This window comes from Apostichopus japonicus, chromosome 8 (assembly GCF_037975245.1).
Source record: "Apostichopus japonicus isolate 1M-3 chromosome 8, ASM3797524v1, whole genome shotgun sequence".
Taxonomy (NCBI): domain Eukaryota; kingdom Metazoa; phylum Echinodermata; class Holothuroidea; order Aspidochirotida; family Stichopodidae; genus Apostichopus; species Apostichopus japonicus.
The window spans coordinates 17,591,536-17,612,921 of NC_092568.1; the positions used below are offsets into that span (position 1 = coordinate 17,591,536).

At 35.8% G+C, this 21,386-nt stretch overlaps 1 protein-coding gene across 5 annotated transcripts in view; it reads left to right on the top strand.

Moving 5' to 3' along the window:
* LOC139970813 (uncharacterized) overlaps positions 1–21,386 on the top strand; it is a 63,441-nt gene that overhangs the window by 4,052 nt on the left and 38,003 nt on the right. The window contains exon 1 of one of the 5 annotated variants that reach the window (XM_071976828.1): positions 8,152–8,301. The exons of 1 other annotated variant lie outside the window; for it this stretch is intronic. The gene's annotated coding sequence lies outside the window, so the exon portion shown is untranslated. Of the gene's footprint in view, positions 1–8,151; positions 8,302–13,594; positions 13,742–18,364; positions 18,811–21,386 lie in introns of those variants that run through there. 3 more of the 5 variants (XM_071976829.1, XM_071976830.1, XM_071976824.1) reach the window with 3 other exon arrangements.

The following is a 21,386-nucleotide window of genomic DNA, read 5'->3' on the forward strand; positions in this document are numbered from 1 at the left end:
TAGATGGATATCTTATACGGTGCAGAATATGTGCCAATTTTACATGGCTATTAAATGGTGCACAGTTATAAACCGATTACAGATCTATGCAAATGTCAACTTTTACAATTAACTTAATATCAGCCATTGATCTAGAATTACTGTAGACCAAAGCTGTGTTTGGTGATTGGTTGTATTCAAAAGTCTGTCACTAAATGAAATATTGAGGAAAAGGTTAATCTGGCAAAATCTGCTTGCAAATCCCACAAATCCTTGCATTGCTCAGGATTTTATAGCATTAAAAATGAAGTAGAGATAGGAATGTAAAGTGAACTCTGTACAGTTGTAATGAGCCATTTGATATGTTCAAACTGTGTTAAATGTGTTTTTTGTACAGTAAAACTTACTTTACTCCTCCCTTACCTGTCTCAGCATAATACATGCACTTTTTCAATCTATATCCAACGGACAAAAGTTGATATTTTATCACTGTCCCACCACCTGTGGTTGCAACGAAATTTAAGGTATTAAAGTGATAAGAAGCCACAGTCAGAACCATAACTTTTTTTGCATTACCCAAGAAAACAATGCACAGTTGTTTTCCTTGGGTACAGTATGTATCAATTTTGTGGAATGAATTGTTTGGTTGCTATAAATATATCCAAGTTTGCCAAAGGTATGAGTAACCTTTAATTGATTTTCTGCTGTGTGAATAAGGAGAGATTTTTTAGTGGAAGTGTTTATAACAATGTTTTTGTTTTTAGTGACACCTAAGATTTCTTTAGGTGTATAGAAATTCTGTTATGTTTGAAATTGTGAAATGTGCTGAAGATTTTGAATATTTATAAGCATTGATTTATGGTTAGGTCCTGTGTCCTCTTTGTCAGAGGAGATTCAACTTCTGATCAAATCAGTGCAATAAAGACCTCAAGAATGACCAGGTAAAGGTCTGAAAGTGAAATACAAGAGACATGTACTAGCGAAGGGTGTACATAGTAAATTCATGAAACAGCTTTATTTCTCCAGTTTTTGTCTTTTTAGTGTATGATATGTAGAAAGAAATGTAAAAATCAGTACGATAAAGACCTCATGAATAACCAGGTAAGGTTTGATAGTGAAATACAAGAGACATGTACTAGAGGAGGGTGTAGTTAATTCATGAAACAGCTTTATTTCTCCAGTTTTTGTATTTTTAGAGTATGATATGTAGAAAGAAATGTTAAAAAAATAAATAAATGTACAGCAAAATTTATAAATAAATCAAAAGATACCAAAAAATATGAAGGAAATGAAATTGAACAAAGTCCGTAGAAATTGCTCTTCCAACATCATAGTTGCTATTAAATTTGAAAACACTGCATTAGTAGTGGAGTTTACATATATATTCGACAGTATAGAAATTTCCCACAGTGAATAAGATCTAAGATTGCAACAGAAAAGACCATCAGAAATGCGTTAAGAAATTCGCAAACACAATTATTTTACTCAATTTGTGTCGTTTTGCTCTTGGGAAATAAGCCAACACCTCTTACCTATGAAGTCATCATAATGGTCAGCTGCTAGCTGTTGCCATGTCACAGAGCTCTTCATCACCGTGAAGAGGTTTTGGATCTTCCATGGAACCATGGCAACAGTTGTATAAACAAACAATCTCCTTGAAGGTCCTTTAATAGCCACAGGATGTTCGCATTACTAGCAAAAACCTGTCATCCATTTCTCCATCGTCACCGGTGGCTTTTGCAAGGTCTGCGTTGTTCTGTACTTTACGTCTTGAGTACAGAACAAGGATCGCTCTTATCATCGGCTGTTTCACAACATTACAAAAATGAAACAGCAGCATCTTAATCTAGGTTTTTCAAAGTAGTTGCGATAAATTCTGAGTTTTGACAGATCTTATGCGTTGCATAATTTTTTCCTAGGTGGTTTCATAATTTGGGCAAAGAGGCTTATAAACCGTGATGTATATAAAATGTACTGAATGTAAATGGGATGTCTCATCAAATTTAAATAGCAGACTGACGCTCATTTTAAGCAAATGGAATTCTAATTAGTACAGTTCCTTCATTCGTTTTTGGGTTTAATTAACATTCATGTGTTCAAAACAGTTTTCATGGGGTGAGTGTTGCATGTTGCAAATAGGACTTAGTAAAGTACCAGCTTGGGGGGAAATGGAAAGTACCTAGGGAATTGCAATGTTTTATATGCAATGAGTTTTATGAGCTCATCAACAACATTAATGAATGTGGAAGAAGCATTATGGGAGACAGGTAGCATCCATGGGTTCAGAATACTAGTGCAAAACTGCTCGGAATTTGTACCAAGTTGAAATTTGATGGATTAGATCATCATTAACCATCACTGTGATATTGTGATACTCATTTAATGCATGCAAAATAATGCAAATCAAGGAATCTAAGGTATGGCTACATCTATTGTGTTTCTTATATTGCGTATGTGTATATAGCGAGCGTGTATAAAGTAATAAAGTCAGTTTGAGATTGCACGTTAAATCGTTCAGTTCGTTTCTACTTAATGCTGGTCATCACAATCACCCATCCATCATCTTGTTGAAGAGCTGATGGAAATGAGTTGTTTCAAAATTGATGCAATTTTCGTAAATATTTGGTAAATCTACACAACACCAAGAAATATTTCTTTCTTCAGTTTATTATTGTTTATTAAATTAACAGTTGTGTGTTGGGTTTGCATGTAAATGAACTATATTTATGGAGTAGTTTTATAATCCTAGGAAAGTTCTTTTCTTACTTTTTCAAAATAGACATAATTTAGCATAGATTTTAGCCCACAACACTGTCACAGCAGATGTCTAAAATCTAGTGGCCAGCTAGATTACTTCACGCTGCTGCATGGAAGAATTAAGTAATGAGGAGCTGTCATGGTTGCCTGCGTTATTTGATATTTGTAGCATCTTACCAGCAAATTTCACTGCTTGTGGTTGGAGTTGGAGCTTGCACTTGAATAGGAATTGTGGATTACAGTGGACTGATTACTTGAGAGTGGTAAAGGGAAAGAGGAAAGTTATATAAGGTTGAAAAGTTAATTTGTAAGGTTGAAAGGTCATGTTCGAGTGAAAGATGGAAGGTTGTATGAACGTTTCTGTAAGTTACTGTTAGTCATCGGTAGAGCTTTATCAACTTTTCGTTTTGAAACCATCTATTTTACATAATTATTGAGAATTGTCTGCCATCTTCCTTTTCTTTGTTATTTTGGTCTCAAGTGTGCATTTTGGTGTTTGTGCTTACAGTGTGTATTTATGAATATGTTTAAATGTTACTGTCTTACACTCCACACAGTTGGTCATTGTATGCCACTATAGTGAATTTTGTTTTTTTCTCCTTCACTTTTAATTAAACTTTATCTTTGACCTCTTCTTCTTCTTCTGATCTATAGAGGCAATTGATTAACACCAAAGCTTATTGTTAGTTCTCCCACTGGAGCACATGTTTGGTCATCATCCCAAAGGCAATCTCTTCTTTTTCAGGATTAACTGGACAATGCAAATTTGTCATCCACATTTCAAAGTTAGTAATGACATCAAAATCAATGTTGGCCATTGCCTGCAGTGATTGTATATATATTACCCCTAATCCTGAGAGGCTCAATACTAGTGTTTGATTCTAGTTAAGTGGGCTTCTCTTAGTATTGATTTTCTCTTTGGCTGTTCTATTCAGGCCATGTGTTCAGGTTAGGTTCTGGTAGGTGGCTTTTGTTGGAAGAGGGGGGATAGGCAGTTTGTTATTGTTCCGACGAGTTTCGAGCAAATAGACCGAGTTTGTTTGACGGTTCGGTGTTAACCCCCCAGTTAGTGGAAATTGAAATTGGTTCAAGGCCATCTGTGTTTAATTAATGGATGGTACGATCGGCAGCTTACCGCCCTGGTGCATTGGTGAATGAATCTGTTGTGAATGAATGGTACGGGATCGAGTGTTCCGGGGAAGACATTTGTGATGGGTCTGCTTCAGATTGGGAGTCTACAGTAGCCTTGAACTTATCGTTTGACCTTGGAAGTGGAGTGGCCCACAAACGGAGTAAACAGGAGCTATACTTCACTGTGTAAATACCTTAGCATTGAAAACTGGGGGAAAAAGAAAAACTTGTCAAACAAAGGAGGGTAATTGATTGCCAATGTAGGTTTAAGGAGAAAAGGCTTTCAGGTGGCAATAATCACACAAGACTGTGTGTGGAAGTCTCTCAAATTTAGAAATGAAACATGGTATAAATTCATGCAGCTAAAATCATCAAGAATGGAAGATATTTATATGGAAATTTTTCAAAAAGGAAGGGGAAAATATATATATTCATTGGTGCCAAATGCATTTCAGAGAACTGAAATACTTCGAAAATTCATAGAATGAAGGGCTTTGCCTTAAAATATGTAGTATACTGGCAGTTGGTATTGTTAATGCTTTTATTAGCACTGCATTTTTCAAAGTTTGGCTAAGAGTTACCAAAAGTGGAAGAATGGTGACCTATTCAGGCCCAGTTGATGATTTAATTGCACACTTGTCATGTGGGTAGACTTACTAAACATATATTGTAGAACAGCAACTACTTTCTACATACTGTTGTTGGGTACCCCATGTGGTCGTCATTATGTTCATTTACTCGTATCTACAAGTTAAAAGTTTTTCCATGAGTGCAAACTTGAAACTGATTGGCTTTAAATATTAGATGAATTAGTGAATTAATTTTTTAGGTCTAAGGAACGTTAGTTGCTGTTGTTTTTATCATACAGGTTTATAACAGGTGAGTGAGTATATTGTCATTGAAAGAATTTGAGTAATATCTATGTATTTGTCTTTGACTCACCACATGTGGTGTTACGTGGTGTTACATAATTTTAGTCTTGATTATGTCATAGTCTAAGAGAAAAGAAAAGTTAAGAAAAATAAGAGAAGTAAAGGATATGCTGCTTAGTTGAGGAGATTCATATTTAATTGTGTAGTTGAGTATATAGTATATAAGGACAACTTTACAGTGGGACCGTAGCTGGGGAAGGGGGGGGGGTGGGGGCAATGCTCCCCAAATTTTGATTATTCCAACCCTTCATTTTTATATTTTTCAAATTTTATGGTTACAGTAATGGGCCCCTATGGTAGATCCACACCCCCCCCCCACCCCACCCAAACAAAAATTCTGCCCTTCCAAACAAACACTGGCATTCCAAGTTTGACAAGATTGCTACAAGCCTGTACTTTTACAGTAGATTCTCATTATGTGTTGATATGGCATAATTAATAAGAAGGACAAAAAGATGGGGGGGGGGGGGGGGAAATGGTTGTGGCTGATCTTTTCCCATTTTCAAGACATCAACTTTCTTTATATATATTTAATAATTGTGGAATATTTCGTCAAGGCTAAAGATTTCTATTTTCTGCCTTACTCCACCTACCAATGTTGGTTTGCATTCATGTAGACATTAAGAGTTAGCCCAAGTGTGAAATCCAACACCTTTTTGCCCTTGAAAAGTTAAGTTAAGAGATTCTGTTTCCCCCCCACTGATTGTTATGTGGTTTTTGAGGTGCTGATAAGTTTTGTGTTTTGACTACCATAGTCTAACAACTTTGTTTGATGAACTCCTTATGGTTGAGATAAAAATTTATTAATAGATGAAAAAGAAAAATACAACAAAAAAAACAGGAGCAACAATAATAATTGAAGTACTGTTACTACATATGTAGTACCCTATATGATCTGATGGAAGTTGGTTTAAATCGTCAGTAATAATCAATTTTGATTTGTTAATATCTGTTAATCTATCCCTCAACTTTCTCTTCAACAACTGCATCGGTATGTTTCTCTGATACACAGCTCCATTGCCATATATTCAACCCCTCCTCTCCTTTTCCCCTCCCCTCCCAACCTCGAAGCCTAGACCCTAGGCTTAAACTTCTCTCTTTGACTCTTTAGTTGGTATGTATCCTTTGGTATAAAATTGGGTCAAAATTTGAAAGATATAGAACACTTCATACCACCATGTAGAATATGAGCCATGCTTTGATAACAACCCCACAAATTATTGCCTGTTTGGGCATTGGACCCCAATCTGCCAGATGCATGCAAGCATCACTTTTGAATTCAAATGTTAGTAGGTTCTTGTAAGGAATTAGTAATAGACTGTAATTTTGTGCTATCAAACATGGCTGTTAAAGTCTTTACAGTAGGAGTTTAAATTTCCTCTATAAAGTTGTAAACTATCCTTGTGGCCATGTTGTTGAGATTTTAGTTTTAGATGACTGGTCTTGGTTGCAGTGCATGATGTAAGAAAAAGAAAAAAAGGGGGAAATTATGATATATGCTCATTTATGGTGAAAACCACCATGCTTGGTTTTTCCCGACCATGGTCTGAAGCCCATGGTCTGAACGATTTAGAATTCGAATATCACTGACTATAAAGCTCTCAATTCATAAATATATTGTTGAACTTTTCTTCTTATTCCATTCTTTGAGCTCTTCATCCCATTGAAGGAGACTACTAACCCGAGAATCATTATTGGTCAATGAGACATTTGTCATCAACATCTTTCCCAGTCAGCTGAGAAAAAAAAAAATCTTATTCCTTTTGGGAGATAAAGAAAGGAGATAGAAAAGGAGATAGATAAAGTCTAAATATGACTGATCACTAAATCACATTTGCTTCAAACATTCCTGTATTTAATTATTTATTACAACATTTAATTTCTGTAATGTAGCTCTGGATTTTTTCACATGCTGAAGATGTAAAATAATTGAACCTCTTAATATCACCTATAGTGACAGCATTGATTTCATGGTCAACACTGCTCACATTTCTACCTTGAAAATATGAAGAGAGAAAACTAAAGAGAGAGTAAAACAGGTTTCGGATTCTACTGGTAACTATAACATCACAGATTTCACAAAAATGACAGCTCCCAGACAGACTTAAAAAAAAAAATGGTATCTCCCAAAATGGAACAAAATATTTCTTACTTGTTTTTGGGAGTTGTTGTTCACTGAGATCTCCGTCATATATTTAAGCCAAAGATGGCAGTTAGATTTGTGTCACCTTCAAGATGTAAACTCTCACCGTTGCCATGGTGAGGATTTATTGTCTTCACATAGATGACTCATCTGTGTTTCCGCACTCCAATTTTATTTTTTAAATTGGCGAGTCGTCTCTTGACCGAAAACTTAAAACATGTATATACTTCAGTCTGACTGACTAGGGCTTGAATCCGGAATCTAGCAGATGAAACGTAAGCATCGCTGATTCAGATGTCACTGCCTGTAAAGCTCTGGATCTATACTTCAGCTTATGGTTTTGCTTAATGTCTTGTATCAGGTTTTATTTCATTAAGTTGTAAACTTTCCTTGTTGCTATGGTGATGAAGCGTCATGTTGATGACTCATGTATGTAGGCTATGATTAGTTTTCTTGAAACAGACTGAAAAATAAAGGGAAACAAAATGAAAAGGAAAGAATGAGAAATAGAAATAGCGTCCAAATGACCACTTATATATTTATTTTGTTTAAGTCATAGTAGTTAAAGCAGCCTATAATGTGGTGGACTTGATATGATACGATTTTTGTAGTATTTCCCTCCCCCCATACCTTGTTGATTTATTCTTCACAATACGTTGACAGTTTCATCTTAAAGCTAAAACACACAAATTTCCAAGTTCGGTATCAGCTGATGAAATTATTTGTTAGTCAGTGTAGTAGAAAGAAACACTGGCTGATAACGTTTCAGCTGGCAATTTTGGCTATGACAATGTCTGGACAATATCAGCATTCATTGAATTATGATTTGGACCAGTCAACAATATCATACTTTATATAAGTTAGAAATAGTTACTCTGCCCTCACTTTGTGGTGTTGATGGCATCGTTATAGATGTGTAAGCTAAGACATGCACTTCTGGTTTAAACACACAAAGCGAAAACGTTGGTTAACCAACGTTGGGACATTGCTCGTGTTAATCAAACAACCAGTTCAGCCTTTCAACACGCTTTGGCACGGAGACATCTGGCCACTTCCGGCGCAATCTACTGCCACCATCTACTGTTGACGGTATTGTTATGTAAATACGATACAAGCAGAGAGAAAAAGAGTATTCATGTTGGACTAGTATTCAGGTGGGCCCTCCTTTACACAGGACTTTGAACTTCTCTGATCAAGAATAGGGGATGATTGGCTGATTTTCAGATATATATTTAAAGCTGCAAAAGCTGTTTGCACTAGATAGGAATCCATATATTTAGAACGGTTTTCATGTCGAATTTGATCACATGTGCATTTGTTTGTTGGGGGCAAAAAAAAAGGAAGCATTTTGTACAAATGGTGAGTAATTAGGATTAATTTAAACCATTAACAAATTTTCTTAATAAAATTGTCTTTTCTTTTTCTGTCTTTTAATATAAATAGTTCATAGCAGAATATACAAGTTTGTATTTTTTTTAGATCTTTGTGTGCGGACTAATTTGATGGAAATATTTTCCACCACTGTTTAACTCATAAATAACAGTACTTTACAACACACATGATGTTGTGATTTATGATAAGAAACACATGTATAGATCACATTTGTCTATAAACTAATAAAAAATGATCCACTGACTGAATGCATGGCTGTCTAAAAAGGAATTAGGCGGGAAATTGGCCAGATTTTACAAGTATCTTGTGTGAAAAAATCTGTTAAAAACATGTGGTCTGTTTTATATTAGCTACACTGGAGCAAGTATTGTATGTAGGTATGGTAGTCAGCATGTAATATTTCTGCTGTACATATAGTATATAGAAGCATTTAATATTAGGTGAGACACAAATATGACAATCTAGAGCTTTCATAAATTGCTGTTATAATTTCCTAGAACACTCCTGGGTTGGATTACGGTGTCCAAGGTTGGGTTATGTTTTGAAATTGATACAAAGTAATTTGATAACATTTATTGCAGGAATTTCGAACTCATGAGGTATGTTACAGTTGCTTTCATACCTCCTTTAAATTCAAAACATAATTTATATCCATTTAGAGAAGACTTTGACTGATAGTATAGAGAATAGACAAATTCCTCCTCATCTCTCCACAAGAACAGGTTAACGTAGATTAAGGATCCTAGATTCAATTTATCAAATACGATTTCATCAAAATCTTACATTGAGAGACAGACAACCATGAAGTAAACACTATATATTTAAGTTTAAGGGTACTTGATACTTTGAAGAAAGTTAATGAAAATATCTGCCTCAAGATTCATCAACATTCAACACTGATTCAGGTTGAAGAATCGATCCCCCAAAAACCATTTCCATGACCTTTCAAAACATTCATATCAATTGTGAAGCAGTTATTAATCATTGCTGAGTTGATCTATAAAAGTCAGAGTTTCTTATAGTGCTTATAAGTGATTATGAGGCAGTTCTATCCAACCCCTTCCTCCCTTTCTATATTTATTATTTGGTTAAATTGAATTAGAAATCAATGAAAATCTTAGTCCTTAAAAAATGTCTTCACTGTTTAAGCTGGACTATAATTGATTAAATACTAAGGCCAGGAATTTTGTATATGTTTCATATAGCTTCATCAAATACTTTCCATGCCGTCGTCTCAAAAGATTCATTCGGAACGTTTTCATTCCAACTTCCTTCCGAGGAAGTGAAGTATCTGATTCAAATTTGGGCAAATGCTTATCTGGTTGCCATAGCAACCAGCTAATGGAAGTGTTTTTGCCTGGTCTTCATCTGTTTCCATACTTGCCTTTAGCTGTTTACTCTTGTGATCAGAAGTATTTCTGGAGAGTTTCACTAACCTATAGTGTTTAGCTGCTTCTTACAAAGCTGTAGCTTCTAACAACCAGTTACAATACACTTGGCATAAAGTTTATCCATAATCCCGTCTAAGACTGGATTAGGCAACTTTCTGAATAAACTGTATGAGTACAATAGAGGTCTCAATTGTGTGGTCAGCTCTTGAAAAAAAACTGATTGCTATTCAAGGGCTTGAGAAAGGGATTTTAGCATTCCATTGGGACAATTTATTGGGTTCCACAGCCTACTAAGCAGGGGTGTCCCTTCCTTTTCATTCATGTACTAAAAATAGGAGTGGTTTGGGGTACAGTTAGCTGATATCTAACAGGAAAGAGTTTAAATCACTCTCAGTGTGTAAGCTTTTAAGGAGGAGGAAGGATCTCTCAACTTTGTTTACAACATTTCTGTAAGTAGTAAATAGTATTTATTTATTAATTTATTTCAAAAACTTGGATCATATAATCGAAGATCAATTTTTGCTTTAAGCAATTATGCTTCCCAATAAAGATTTAGTTTTTTTGTTGTTCCTGTTGCATGTTTTACTTTGTTTATATCTTTACTGTATGTATAGCAAATTGTGCTCTGTTTTTAAAGGTTGTTACTGTTGGTTTGTAGATCACAACATCAAACATGCATGCATAGTAGTTGCTATGAGTATATAAACACCAAAGTTATTAACTACTGTCTGTTGGTTGCATGTGTTTTTAAATTGATCAACATTTAAATGAAATACAGGTTTTTTTTATTTTTATGGCGTTTCCAGCTGAGATAATGAGTACTCACTTTACATCCTGACTTACCCGTCTCTTTACAACTACTGCACTCTTTCTGTACAGAGTGACCTAGAAACTCTTTGGGCTACTGATTTGTCACATGGCAGGTCACCTCCAGTCAACCTAAACCCCCCTCCCTATGCACTCATTCTAACACCCAAAGTGTTTTGGTTGTTTCTGGTTTGGATGAATTTGGGTTGAAGTTTGTCTCAAAAACTGTTTGACTTGGGTGTTCAGTTAGACCCCCTTTAGCAAGTCATGTATTTAAATGTACATGTATACATGATTGGGTACTTATCATTAACTGCACTGGGAAAATGCAAGTACTGTCGGAGAAGCACCTGGTGAGAGATACTTGTAATGACCATCACTTGATTACTCATGAATCAGCAAAGTTTTAATGTTATAATCTAGCTGTAGAACCTATTTGTGTGCTACAAAATTCATGTTTCATTTGGATTCCTGGGAATGTGTTGCTTAATTTAGCCATCCCTTACAAACTGTGATTTAAGTACAGAGCATATCTTCAGTGACCTTATCTTCCCTTTAGGGGTGGGGGGGGGTTTGATAACAATGTTGTAACAGTTTTGACAGAGTGGAAAGATCACTCTTGGGAGGGGGTTGGGAGGGGGGGGGAGGCGAGAGGGAGGGAGCGGATAGGAGTGGAAACCAAAAGAAAAGAGTTGAGGGTTTAGAGTCTTGTTTGAGGCCAAGGCCCCCTCACAAGACTTTACAACTGAATCCCTGGTCATTGGTAACTTGTGCACAATTCAAACAATCCCTCCTGGGCACTACAGTGCACCACATCTAAGTGTCCCCTGGGGGACTTCCCAAAGGGTGCTGCCTCAAACCGGTGAAAGCTACCTCACACATCCCCATTTATACACCTGGTGCTAATTTTGCACTAAATTTCAAATTGGAATGGATATAAAAATATTTGTAACCTGCATTCACATGCCTATATAATTATTTAAAAGTGATGTTAGTTTGCCTAATCTTTGTACATGTATTTATCAGTGGGTTTGGTCAATCACTAGTGGTCAAATATTCCAAAAATAAGATAAAAGGAACCAAGTTGCTTTTGAGCAATCTGTTGAAAGAAGGGAGTGGAACTTTTCTATACATAGAAATATCAAAACTGCTCTTCATTTTGTGTGTTGTATTTGCCTATATATATGTGAAACTTGTTTTTATGTCAAGTATATCATTATGTATGTTACACTGTACACAGTAACCTAGGTAACTGTTCAATCCCGCTTTTCCGGCTGTGGCTGCGGTCGTTTGAAGCAGCAGCTAAGCTCCCAGCTTCATTTATTTACATAGTGTAGTACATTAAGAGGTTTTGTGACATCTGGCATTGTGTTTATGAAGACTATATATAATGTGAATATTGCTTCCCTATCTCTGGCTGATCTGGTGGCATGCTTATAACTGACCATAAAAACTAGCCTTGAAAGAAATAAGATGGTAATTCATTTGTAAGATGATGCTTGCCTGCCTGCTCTGTACACACACACACACAAATCTCAAGGGGAAATTGTTGTTCACTGTAGGACATGAGCAATTTTGAGAAAGTTCATACTATGAAGGGTTATATGGCTTCTAAGTTGCAGAGAGAGGAAGAGGAATTTATGTGCTCATGATGGTGTGTGTATATGTATACAGTATATTAGTGTTGTGAACCCTGAAAATTATTCAAGAAATACAATGGGTCAAACTTCCACATTTTGTGTACATACATCGGCTCGTAGTGAAGCATAGATTTGTCTGCATGTTTTTGGTGAAGGTCAAAGTTCATGAGAGGTTACTCAAGGAAATACTCATAGGTCATTGTAAGCTCTGTATATATTCAGTTCTAGAGAAGCTTGGTTTTAAAGCTTAATTCAGAATAGAAACACTATGCAAACTAGCTACTAAAAGTGGCACAATTACATAGTGGGTACCAGTTTTTAGATTTGTGATACTTTTGATGCCTTTTCAAGTCCTACTTCACTGAATAATTACACATATGTTAGTAGTGAAACATTCACTGTTTTTGAAATGGTTATATGGAAGTGGTTATATGGAAGTGCAGCCTTAAAGGTATGCTGTATTTGCCCCAAATATGCTAGATATTCAAATATGGTCACCTTTGGTCAAAATTCCTTCGAGGATATTTTCCCCACTGGGACATTTAAGTCATCTTGTGTATTCCTTTAAAATGTCTGAGAACAATTTGGAGAGTAAAAACCTCCAGGAAGGTACTCTTTGAAAACTTCTGGCATTATAGTATAATTTGGGGCTTATTACTGACTACCTTTAAATATAAGATAATTGCATGATGGAACTGTGCTAGATTACTATGTATACTGTATGTTATCAACTGTATTTGGTTATCATGTTTGCAAAAGTTCTGTGAAAATAATTTTGACAAAACATTATTTTTGTTTCAAGTTGAACGTAATTGCTGAACAGGCTTTACCACCTTGATGTTATGAGCAGAGAACTTTAATAAAGCAAGTTCCTTTTTAAATTCAGTGAAATCTGTGCTGCTAAAAATGCCAAAACTTTAAGGGCCCAATTTTTTTTTATCGCATTCCTAATTTTTTCTTCTTCCTTGACTAAAATTTGAGTAGCAAAAAAGTTAGATGTTTAGAGATGGATAAAATTTCTGCTTACATGTGAAACAGTAGGGTTGTAAATTGGCTGTTTTAAATTGTGTGCTGACTATATGTACAGTACTATTAAGATGTAATGGGATTATATGTACAGAATATATCATAGATCTCTGTTTGATAAGGCCACAGCCTGCATTTCAGAGTAATTGCTCCTTGCATGACAAGCCAATATTATGTTATACAAATCCCAATTCTCTCCTGGTATCTGCCCTCCTGGTTATGTGCCTGAAGGATATCAATTAAATGGATGCCTGCCGTAGTAGCCTGTGATAGTCGTTAATTTCTTGGGTCTGCTGCGCAGCGGAGAAGGGAAGGCTATTCGGTAGCTGTCTCTCTCCTCTGTATCTCTGTATCTCTCTGCCAAGCAGAACTTGTTTCTCACTATGAAGGAGTAATTTGCCATCTCCTCTGCTGAGCCGGATTCTTACAGTGCTTCGGTGTGCCGAGGAATACAGATGGTGCGTGTGTGTATGTGTGTGCTGCTATTATTATTATTATTATTGTGTGTTGCTGGTCTTTGTTTCAAGGGGAAGGACTGCCCAGGTAAGGGAATTTGCAATTATTGTAAGCAATTATCTGTATTGTTTTCATAGGCCTTACTTGTGAGTGGATTTCTTGTGGAGTACTGGAAGATTCCAGTACATGTGCATAGGCTATGTTGACCTTGTGATCACATTATACTACTGTGCAAATTATTAGAACATCCTCTGTAGGCTTTCTATGTGTAAGAGGGTCTTCTGTGTGAAGGATTGCCATCAATATTGTTCTTTTCTGGCTGCTACATTGTATGTAATCATCTAAAATATTTATGTCACACCTTGAAAATAGCTTTAAGCATTTGGCCTTCAATTTTACCACATTAAATAAGTAATGTACATAAGTACATAAGTATTGTTCAAACTGGGACTGCACTTAACTAAATTAAGACAACCCACGTAGCTTGTTTTGCCGAGATAAGCCAAAGCATATTTTGTTGTGGGATGTCATAATCACATTGTGTCAAAACTTTACCAATTTCACCTGAGAAATGCTGTGTTTAAGATGCAATACCTGTAAATTAATATTTGAAAAAAGTAATTTATGGCCTGGAGAATGCAGTTCAGGGATCACATTAACATACAACAATATGAAAGATGTTTTAGCTTCATCGCGATTGTTGATTGCCCTTTTTCCTGAATCTTTAAAGAGAGTACCGCACAGGACGTAACATAATATGTAATGTATAGCAATTAATTTTATGCTAATATTTGGTCACAAATGAACCCCTCTGTGAAATTGGTCATTGTACTACATTTCTGGTTAGAAGAATATTTGATGGCATCTGCATTGCCCGCACAGCTATAGAACAGACTTCGACTGGTATATATCAATTAGTTTTAATGTTCCCTCACACATACGGCTGAAGACTTTAGTAAGTCTAAATTACATCACCAAACCTTGCATGTTTGAATTTTTAATGATTTTCTTTGTTCATTACAATGTTTAATTTCTGTAACAGAGATGGGGCTTTTGCAATTACTGAATCTGAAATACGTCTGTAAAGTTTAATACAACTTTATACTGACACAAAAACAAGGAAGGGAGAAGTAATAACATCACAGATTTACAAAATGGTAGCTCCCTGCTTGACATGATGCAATCAAAGACCCCGACAATTGGAGTAAGATTTTGCTGAGACGGTCAGGAGAGTACGTATTTCATCAGAAAGATTTCTATGATATAAATTTAAGCTTTAAGATAATTGTCTGGTAAATTTGATTCTTCTTGAAACAAACCATTATCTTGTAACTTCAACAAAATTTAATTTCACTTCTATAGTGGGATTTGTTGTGCAAAACTTATTTGGTTGTTGCCATGGTAGCATTTGTTAGAGTAATTAATTATGCATTAAAATTAGTCACTAATATTCCATTACATATGTACAAGTTACAGTATATACTGCAAAGAGTTGCTGTCCTACACAGGCTCTGTGTGTGTAGGATGTAGCCATTGTGTAGATACTGTACACACTGCATGGGACTAGCATGAAGCACAGAACCTCCATCATATTAGGTCAAGGCCAGTGCCCCAGATGCTCTACCCTGGCATGAGGTACTGAGCTGAAAATCAGTCCTAATTTCATAACTCAGATCGAGGCATGAATGCAAAGAAACTTGTTTTATATATAATGATACATTAAATGTCAGAGCAGATTGCAATTAGGTTCTTAATATGAAACATTTGGTGACTGTGCAAATAGGATTGGTTGTTCGGTGAAGGGGGTTGGACGAGCCTTGAATCACCTACAGTACACATCACACTGTTGTGTGCTTGATAATGGCCAGTGGTGAACTGTGGGATAACTTATACAAATCTGGTAAAACTGACCCCAAGTACATGATCATGTCACAGTACTTTTGGTTTTATTTATTTTTTAGAAAGTCAGTGAGCTTGCACTTTATAGGATAATATATTGAAAGAAGAGTAAAGACAAAGACTGAAGGCTCATCTCCTCTCAATAACATTTTACCTCACTCTTTGACACCACTTTGGATATTAGGTGCTTAATTAATGCCTTGATTGATTAATTGATAAATTGATAGATTGATAGAAAGAATACCATCAAACCTTCTAGCCTTGTCAAGGACTAGTACTCATTTTGGTCGGATGGATTGATATAAGTCAGTGTTTGTATGTATTGTAGATAATGTCTAATGACTGCTTAAAGAGATATATAATTTGCTAATATATTCAGGTTCCCCTCTTTAGCCAGCAGAGCTCTGTGACTGGATTCTCGATTTAATGGAAGGTTGGGCATATGCATGTACATTTTCTATGTTACACATATATTCCTTTTAACTACTGCTACAGTGTATGTTGTTCTTGTTTTGTCTCTGAAAAACCATTAACACAATAAAGAAAACTTCAAAAATCATTTTTTTTTCTGTGGCAATACTGTTGGGATTAATTAAATTTTAGGGCAATGCAAACAATAAGGGCTCAGAAAGCAAATATCATTTGTAAAATTCTGATTTAATATAATTGCCATCAAAATGTTTGGAGAACTGAATATTCCTTTACTGTAAATTTTGTGCAGGAAAAGTAGCTATGTACAATTTTGCTAAAAAAGAAAAAAAAAAGAAAGAAAACAGAGGAGAAGGTTTGTATATAGCAGTTAACATTGTAAGACTCTTTTGGAAATTAGAGAGTTCTTGAATAGGCTCAGGTCTGTTCCCCAAATTTGGGAATGATTTACAACGCTGGTGGGGTGTCTCCTCCTGTGCTGTGCAAAATCTTGCAGAATGCGTTGGATGATTTCGAACAACGGCAATGAAGAAGCTCTCTCCTCACCAGTCATCACCTTCAGATATTACCTCTCATATCTCCAATCCAAACATGCACTTTCCACTTACATGTTCATTGAATATAACCTTACTGGTAACATTTATAAAAGATGCCCGCCTCTCCACTGTGACCTACTTTTGGCTCACCTCCAACTTCATCTCTCTGGTATTAGTATGAACTCATATTTTATATTACCTTTATCCCATTTTTTGAGAATTTTGTTTATACTAAGGCAAATCCAGGTAGTTTTTTACCATGATATTTGACATAGTTGATGTGTACCTGTTTGCAGCAAGTTCTCACCCAAGTTGTCTTCACATGTAGTGAGCACTGATAAGGAGGAAAATGCCTTTCTGATTTTTTACCCCATGTTTTTTTTCAAAAATTTGCTAATTTTGTAAGGATGGGTGCCTATTCTTTCCAACTATCAGCTTCAATGGATACACTGTCACTGGCCATATCATCAAACAAACTTATTCGAAGAATATTCGAAACGGGACAACTGAATTCCCTCACGTTGTTACAAGGCTTCAATTTATTTCTGTAAAAAAAAAAACAGAAACCCCCTCTGTACAGTGCCCATAAATATATAAATCTGTCTCAATGTGTCAACAGTGTCAGGATCGGCCATACTGGACATGTGAGATTGATTTTAAGTATTACCTGTAAAATATATCTATGATACATATATATGGCAAAACACAGTGTCCATGGCTTCAGACATTGAAAACAAGAATTTTGCTATTAAAAGGAAAAACAATTGACAGGTAATTGCATTGGGGAATTTGGTAGGACTTGAGGTGACACCTCTGAGTTTATGCTTTTAATGTTGCTAGGTAGTGTGGTCATTTATATAAAGTAAGTTTTCCCAAAAGCAAGTTCAAACTGAGTTCTATAGAATACTTCAGTATGTATACAATGCTAACTGGACAGTACTGTGTAAAGTGGACTGAGCATATAGAGAGAGTTGATTTTTTTTTTAAATTGTTTTCTATGGCGAACCATTTGCATCGCGTTGTAGGTTTGCACCATTGTGACCTTAGCGTTTCATAAATTTGCATGTAGTTGATAATTTTGTGTTCGAAAAATTTAACAGAAATTTTTCATTATGCATTTCCATTTATAAACATTTCAGTCAAAATGCAGCTATACAGGTATATGACTTTAATAGTCCCAAATTACATTAAAGCTATTGCCTAAATTTAAAGTGCCAAGAAAAATGTGAAAATCGAAGAAGTATCAAGGTATAGAACTTTCCCTCCTGAAGAATTTTGGACCCAAGCATTCCAGTGATTGTATGCGAATATTGAATACTCCGATCGGTGAGTTGATGTGATGTCATTTTTGTGTTTCAACATAGTAAGTACTGTAATTATGTTGCATGTTTACATTGTGCAGTGTTTGCCAAGACCCAGTCGATAAATAGATTATGAATGCAGTTCAAACTTCCTATTTTTGCAAATCAAAGGAAATCAGATTTGGGGAAAAAATCTTGGGTTACTACAAATACATCGGAAATCCAACACGGTTGTGTGAGTTTTCTGTTAAGCTGGATGACAAAAATGGCGCACTGGTCATTTGGGATTTTTTGTTTTTTTCTCGCTTGATGTGTAATTTTAATAGGATATATGTGTAAGCCCCGCTAGTAAGACATGCAGTGTGCCGTCGTCTGTATATGAAAAAAATTCACATACATGTGTGAAAATGAAGCTAACACAGGCACTCAGTCAAAGTGTACTTCCTGAGTGAAGTGATTTAAATTGTTGCCATGGTGATGAACAGCGTGTTAGAAGATACGATAACGTCCAATCAAATTAATTTGAACATTAAAATGCAGCATGAGATTAGATAGGATACCTAAAAGTCATTTCCTCACAGCCCTGTTTTTTTCTATTTTCGATCGAATCTACTGCATTTTTTTTGGGTTTTTTGTTATCTTACATGTCCCTTTATAAAAGAGAAGGCAGGATTATATTTTTTTTCCCTCCTTTTGTTTGATGTCACAATTGAGTACTTCCTGGTGAGGGTCCCCGTTTAACAGTGATAGGGAAACAGCCTGTGCAGTGTAGATATGCAGTACCTGCATTGATCTTGTTCAATGGATGGATTGACGAGGTATACAACTATATATTATATACTACTGCACGGGTTGTTTGTGATGTGTCGAGCACTCAGTGCAGTTTTCATGGTAGTTCTCGATGGTCGTATGCTGTTGTGGCGCTGGACAATTATTTTGGAATAAATTGTACACAAATACAGGGACAAATATGAAGCACTTTTCATCATTGGTAGGTTGAGATTTGTTTTGTTTTTTTCTCCTCTAAGTTCTGCGGTAGCGTCTGTAGTCTATATGGAGCGATTTCTCATTTGGATTTCTCCATAATTTTCGATTTAGATCAGTAACGTTGACTATATATGCATTTTGCCTTGACTTTTTTCTCTGTGAGGACAGAATGTTACTGAAGTTCACAATTGTTAGAGTCAATTTTTGCATTAAAGGGACAATATAGTGACATGAAAACAGTTGGATATATGCTAAAACTTGTTACAGAACTTGGAAAATGGGATTATTAAAAGGTTTTGTAACTGTGTTGGGATATTTATTTGTATGTTAATCAAAATTTTTCACAAGGTTTCACTGAAGCTAATGGGAACCATCAAACAATGCTTCTTTTTCTTTCATATTGTAGACCTTTATATAAGCACCCAGTTTGAAATTCCAGTTGATACAGATGATAAAAATATTTTCAGCTAATATTCTTTCAAGTGTGAACCATTAAAGTTTTAATTATCAGTAGTTGTTTTTTGTTTGTTTGGACACTCTTTCATGTAGATTTTTTTCTCACAAGTAGGCTGTATTTTATTGTATTTAATTTAGGACAAGACAAACATGCATTGTATTTGTTATTTTCTTAACCTGACCTGCTGCTATCTCAAAGCAAATATGGATTGTGGTCAATGAAAGTTGGAACTTTTTTTTTTCCTCCTTTTCTCACTGTCAGCATCTTGACAAAAGACTTCAATACCTTTTCTTGTTTGCAAAATAACTGACCATGGAGTGAAAGAAGCTAAAAGAACAAGTAATAGATTTGGAAGGGTTTTTGACAGCTGTCTGAGCAGGCATTTGCAAAATTATGATAACTATTCCTGTCCCCACTAAGATAAAAAAAAATTGATGTAACTAGTACTGATGTTGTTCTGTACCAAATCCTATCTATTCTATTTTCTTATGTCTCCAAACAAAGTAGCATTTAGTTGGTAAGTTGCAGTAAGCCTTTTACTTCCAATCTTCATATGCAAAGAAGGCTGCTTTAAGGCTAGATTCATCAGCCTCTGCAGTTAGGTAAGCTTAGGTTAAGTCTGGCTATATATATGTATGTCCACTTTCAAATTTAAGTAAGTTTAGGGTAAGTTTAGGTAAGGAATATCCACTCTGAGATTTATGTAATGGTTAGGCTAAGGTTAGGATAGATATATCTACTTTGAAAAATAGAGAAGCCTAATTTTAGGCTAAGTACATGTACTTTCATAGTAAGGCAACCTAGGCTGATTTTTGGTGTTTGTTTAAAAGTAGCAGACATCTTCTTGAGACTTGAATTTAAACATCATTTGTGAAATTTAGTAAATAAAATTGCATTGTACTACACAAATGTCTGTATGTTTTGGAAGACATTGCAAACATGACCAGCTTGCTGAGGATTAAATTCTCCAAATAATCCTCTTTAAAGTTGTATTCTTATGACCAGCAATTTTGTAAAAAGTACTGTACCTGCCTAGACCACCTGGCCAGAAGTCTTTATGTGGCATCCTGTAAGGTGAAGGCATTCCCTCCAAGCCTTAGTAAGAGTGATACCAGTAGCTACCAGTAGAAGGCTGGGGAGGGACAGTGAGAGGGTGTCCCTGTACCTATTGCTAATTATGGGGAAGTCAACAACAAGTCCCTTTGTTTCATTGATTTTAAAGGAAAGGTAAATTGCTGGTCTTTCTCCTCTCAGCCCCCTCCTTTCCCCATTCGTACAATGGATGAAGAAACTTCCATGTAAACTGGCCCGGTTATTCCTGAGATGGAACACAACTTTATATGTAGAGGCTTAAAATTCCACTGATTCAGCAGGGAGACTCTTCCTGCCCCAGAATTGTTCTTTCGAAGCCAATTTGTAGACCAGTGTTTACTGGCTAATTAATACGTCACTCAACGAAGAAACTTTGTGTGTCGATGGCGTGAGATGGGATCTTAATTCAAACTCACAGGTGTTGACAAATTAGTAGTAACCACAATCATCACACACTGAATCTCCCAGATCTGATAAGAGGACAACAAAATAATTGGTTGCTATTTGAGGAGACCGGAGGAAACGTATCCTAGGAATGCCATTGTTTGTGGAGAAATTAGAGTCAAGAAATTAGAGTCAAGAAATTAGAGTAAGACCGTAAAGTGATTATCAACTGCTTGCAGAAAGGTAATTTTATTGAAGGCACTGCCTGATTGGCCAGTGTGAGTGAGGAAGAGGAGGAAAATGCATCGTTCCGGTCGATGAGATTTTTATGCATCGGTGATTAATGATAGAATCGATTTCAGTAAAGGTATGGAAGATTATATTTTGTACATGTTTGTGTTACACATTTATATGGTTCCATAAACTCTGCTCTTTTCGTAGCTCTATCTTGTCAGTTTTGGCTAATCGTGTGCACAATTCCTTTATGAAGGGCTATAGGAGTATGTGGTGTCATGAATGAGTATGGTATGTGATGTGTGTGCAACTTGGGTCATGAATGAGAGTGGTACGTGGTGTGTGTGCATCTTGGGTCATGAATGAATGTGGTATGTGGTGTGTGCATCTTGGGTCATAAATGAGTGTGGTAC